This window comes from Magallana gigas, chromosome 6 (genome assembly GCF_963853765.1).
Source record: "Magallana gigas chromosome 6, xbMagGiga1.1, whole genome shotgun sequence".
NCBI classification, from domain to species: domain Eukaryota; kingdom Metazoa; phylum Mollusca; class Bivalvia; order Ostreida; family Ostreidae; genus Magallana; species Magallana gigas.
Window position 1 is genome coordinate 26014906 of NC_088858.1, and position 5586 is coordinate 26020491.

The 5586-nt window shown below is 33.7% G+C and overlaps 1 long non-coding RNA gene across 1 annotated transcript; it reads left to right on the plus strand.

Annotated features, from left to right (window-relative positions):
- Positions 1 to 385: 385 nt before the first annotated feature.
- Positions 386 to 4446, plus strand: LOC109618408 (uncharacterized). Its single transcript, XR_010714495.1, has 4 exons — positions 386 to 430; positions 1241 to 1335; positions 3558 to 3689; positions 4092 to 4446. It is a non-coding gene; the product is annotated as an uncharacterized lncRNA (long non-coding RNA).
- Positions 4447 to 5586: the final 1140 nt, after the last annotated feature.

Below are 5586 nucleotides of genomic sequence, written 5' to 3' on the forward strand. Positions count from 1 at the left end.
GGGCGTGATCAAATCCAATAAAGCCCGAAGGGCTTTATGATAGGTTTCATCACGCCCCAACCGAAATTATCACCTCATAATATTCAAAGAATGATTCCTTATTACTTATATTTATATAATTTTTAGCCATCGTACGATTAAATATAAATAAGCAAACCCCGCTGGCGCCTCAATTTGGCGTCATTTGTATTATGGGTTTTATAGTACAAAATCGATACGTAGTGTTATCACGGGCAAAGACACTGGAAAATGTAAATATATCGAAATAGGACATCACCTGTTAGGTTACAGATTTCATTCTATATAAACATTAAGAATAAATACTTCAATACCAAGAATTAATACAGGAAACATTATATTATCTTTATATTTTTTCGTGACATGGCCTTAATCTCAAAACCCAACAATTTCGATATGGAACAACATGCTCGTATGTATAAATCATTTTATTAATGATTTCAGAATAACTCTCTCTCTCTCTCTCTCTCTCTCTCTCTCTCTCTCTCTCTCTCTCTCTCTCGTAGATTATAAAAATACTACAAAAGACATTTTCCTCAAATGACAATGTAATGATGTAAAAAAAAAACAATTTTTTTTAAAAAGTCATCTTATGATATCAAAATGTACCACATTTTCCTATCTATTTATGCATCTTTTAATTTTTCTTTATGTCAATTCATACAAAGTACTTCTACAAAGCTTCATGTTATCATAACGTCATCAAAGCACAAATACCTACCGAATGAGGGAAAATCGGATAAACTGTTTACGTTTCGTTTCATGTATTGTATGGGAATAATTTTCCAAAAAGGTGTAAATACACGGCATAAAAAGAATGTGCAAAAGCATGCAGAGTGAAAACTAAAGTCGGCAACATTATGTTACTTTTCCCTCAATCACAGCTAGGTCCTTGGAAAAGCAAATTTTGTGTTTGATTTTACTTTGTCGGTTCCCAAAAAAAACAAAACAAATCACGTAACAATCTATAATTATATGTTTGTGAAGTGGTGGGTCTTGACCTTCTTGTCGAATATCTCTGTGAATTCCACAATATCAATAATTGAGTAAGAAGGTAAAATTTCCTTATTCTCTTTGGTGATTTTAAACTTTTAAAAGCATTTGGGGTGTTCATGCTGCCAGACAGTGTAAACAGATTTGTTACCCAAATTTTTATAGATAACAATGTTTTATTCTCTCCATTATACATCAATACGAAATTCATAGTCATGTTCTTTTTCAGATGATCATTCGAATACCCAAATTCCCCCGCCCCCAGCATACGGGACTCCGCATCCTCAGCAGCTGCAGACAAGTTCATCACAAGTGACCATCGTTGTATGTTATAATTTTTCTTTCAAAATGATATCGGCCTAGGTAGGGTTTTTTGCTTTAGTATCAACATTTTGAATTGCCTAATTTACCATTTACGTAAAAATATATCATTCCAGCAAAATACACATTTAAGGACGACGGATAGTGCTTTTTATGAAAGTTTTTTACAAAAGTTAGTTACTTACGAAATATCAAAATTGATTAAAAAAAAAAAATTGTTCACTGACTCAAACTTTTTAAACTAATTAACGTAGATGGTTTTGAATAACTCTAGCTAATACAAAACTCACTACTCTGACATCCCAAAAGAAATTCTAATATACTCCGTATCATTAGATTTTCCGGTGTCAACCGTGGAAAATATTCAGTAGTAGAACCTAGGAGTTGATCTGTGAATGTGTGACTGGGGCATTAACGATTATTTGATTTTCCGTAGTAGAACCGTGGAGTTGATCCGTGAATGTGTGACTGGGGCATATTGCCCCAGTCACACATTCACAGATCAACTCCTAGGTTCTACTACGGAATATTTTCCACGGTTAACACCGGAAAATCTAATGATATGGAGTTAGTACGGATGCACTACGGAATGGATACAAATTGATACATACGAATTACTACGGATTTATACGGAGTTAAAACGCGGACTTCTACGTTCTAAAACAGTTTAGTAAGTTTTTCTAAGGAAGTACTACGGTGGTTTCATCCGTAGTGGAATTTTAAACATGTTCAAAAATTGTCGCAGCTATACAAGTATTGCTACGTTTGGATACAATAACAGACGGAAAAGCAACTAATTCTTGTCAGCGGCGATGATTTGTGCTTTTATCCAAATACTGTTTCACTTTCGGTTTGTCAGAATAACTGCATAGGAGAGTTGATTAAAATCAATTCCCAAAAATGATAAGGCTTTATTTTAATAGGCAACCAAAAGTTATAAGCGAATTACATAGTTTACGATTCTCTGCTATGCAAACAAAGCTTTTGTTTACATGTTCAATGTTAAAATGAAAATTCCTGTTTTAGACCTAAAATGACTATGTTAAACGTTAGAAACTGTTTATTCATGCTTCAAATGAAAACGACGATAGCCACATAGGCTTGATAAATGTTTTTACCGGTATAATGAAACTATGTAAACAAAATTAGGGCACGAGCCTTGTTTACATGACAAAGAATTGTAAGCCATGTATCTTGCTTATAACTCTACGACCTACTCTGAATTCCATCAATTTTTAATCATAAAAATGCATTACTAAAGCATTGCAAATAAAAACAGAAAAATATAATTTGACCAAATTCATGACTATGCCCCTTTAAAATTGGTAATGCTTATATGATTACACAAACCAATTTCTATGCTTTCAATTCAATTTTATTTTAACTGTCAATGCATGAAGACATTTGTATTCCTAAGATAACAAACATTGTCAAGCAGCCATGAAATGTTTTTAATTTTTGGTATACCAAGCCCGATTTTTTTTCCGAAAATATTTTTCCACACAATTTTTTTTTTCAAAAAAAAAAAATTCGGTGGGGGGGGGGGGGGGCAATTTTCAAAGATGCGGCGGTTGACACCCACCAGCAAGCTTTGTGTCAATTTTAACCTTCAATGGTTTCCATTCATACAGGACATAACACAGACAGGAATTAAGCATTTTTTTTAAAATAACGACATTGAACTTGCCCAAATTACCTTGGGTCAAGGTCATGTCACACCTTCAGGTCATAAGTAATCTCTGTTTAAGAAGTTCTAATGTTTCTACATAAGAAAGATATGAACGGACACGAATTTTTTCACTTTTCCTGCCAATGACCTTGCCAAAAATGACATTGGGTCAGGTCATGACACACACCCTGGTCTTAAGCAATCTTTGTATGAAGTAAGAACTTCCAATGTTTCTCCATAAGAATAATATGGACCAGACACAAATTTTTCACTTCCTACCAGTGACCCTGACCTTGTCCGAATGACCTTGGGTCAAGGTCATGACACACCTTTAGGTCATATGCAATCTTTTTGTGAAGTAAAAACTTCTAATGTTTTTCCATAAGAAAGATATGGAGCGGACACGAATTTTGCACAGACAGACGGACAGACAAGGTGATTACTCTATAACCCCCCCCCCCCAAAAAAAAAACACTTCGTTTGCGGGGGGGGGGGTATAAAATCAATTGTTCTTATAGATACACTTATATTGATGTTTTCCCTGTACTTTACATAGACAACCGGTGGATTTCAACAACCAGAAGTGGTAACTGCTCCTGTTCGAAATTACGACCAGACCTTCTCCGCTATTGTTGGCACTATCTGTTTCTTACCTACCGGAATATGCGCCCTCATTCTTGCTCTTAACGTAAGATTTAGATTTATTTTTTTTAATTTTTCAAAGACTATGGGCTCACTTTATTTCAAGCCAATAAAATTCAAAATATTTGTTTTATATGTGTTAGTTAATCATAAAATGCATTGTCTAAAACGCCGTAGAAAAAACATTTCAAACCTTCAATGAAAAAACTTATTTAAATTCTAAGTAATCAGCTCTGCTATTGATTCTTGGGGAACAAAATTTCACAGGGACTGTAATTGACAGATTACTGGTGAAACTCATGTCGAAATCTGTACACAAGAAAAGGACAAGTTTTTTGCACACAACTGTTAATTTTAATGGAGCCCTGAATTTCCTTCCTTGGTTCCGCCAATTCTGAAAATATAAGAATTTTCCATAGAATAGAAGAATCTTATTTTTATTCCACAGGCAAAGAACCAGTTTCGCGCAGGTGACACTGATAGAGCGCAGACCAGTAATAACTGGGCCTCGCGTTTGACCCAACTGTCATTTATTTGTGGAGGCGTGTGGATAGGCCTCGTGATTTTTTTTAGTATTCGTTCTAAATACATTCATGAATAATAATTTTTTTTAAAGTATAGAAATAGTCATTTCTTCAAGATTATACCAAAAACAAGGAACATATAATAAGATTTGGTTATTTCAAATGAGGGGGAACATCATATAAAACCCACGCCTCTTTTTTTTATTCTATCAGCCAACTTTTCAAAAAATATATCCACTAACCGAGAGGTTCACAGTCACTGTGGTGAAATGATTAATTATATGCTTTTGAAAAAAATAAAAACGGTATATCGTTTGTGTTTGTTTTTATTACATGTACATTGTACGGTCATTGAAGTCATTATGGAGAGATCAAGTAAACATTTATTTTGATTACATCAGTGCAAACAAAATTTTTAGGTAAAATGAGCCACTACATGTAAATGTATAGCCCCATGCAGGGGTTCAGGCCCTAGAACAGGGCTAATATAGCCATATAGTGAACAATTATTGATTTATTTACATTTTCTTCTGTACTATCACAGTCGTGTGGATAAAGTCATGGTTGTAATAATCTTCATAATGTCCATATATTAAATTGTGAAATTCACTGACAAACCCATTGTGCAGAGTTTGAGGCTGCTTTTTATTAGATGGGGGGATATGTCCATACATTGAACACGTATTTTTACTTAGGGTAATTACTGTATGTCGTCCATTAACAATTTCAACTTCATCTTGAAAACTACATGGTAAATTGTCACTTGGCAATATTGTACTCTATAGTTTTGATCTATTAGAGGAAATCTACTGCAATATCATGTGCATTGTAAACTTGTAAGAATGAGCTGTATGCATTGTGTGCGTTATTAATGAAACAGTTGATATTACGGTATATCGGGGGGGGGGGGGGGGGTTCGCGTGTCAAAATTTTCGAAAATAGGGAAAATGTGTAGCATTTTAAATTTGCGCCAGTCATTTTGCGATTTAAACATAATAGAAAATAATATAGAATATTATTTCTGCGTATTCAATAATTTGCGATATATAAGACATCGCGAATAAAGCGAAAATTAGATCATCGCGAAAAGTACCGGATATATGGTATACAAGATTGACCATTAATGGCCTGTAGGTCTCTTATTACTATTAGTTTACAATTTTAGGCCTCTGGAGCAAATACGAATACATACGTAGGTAATCCAAGATTCCTTCGAATTTGAAAATGGTGACACGTTTTTGAAATGGTTTATTTATTTCTGTTTTATTTAACACGTTTACTCTAATGGACTGCATTATATTTCTAAATAATTCATTGTTTGTAATTTAAACAAAAGGACAATCTTACTATATTTTTATCTGACGTAAATTATGTTTTCTGAAATAATTTTTGTCGAACAGCTTTAAATACTAATCATAA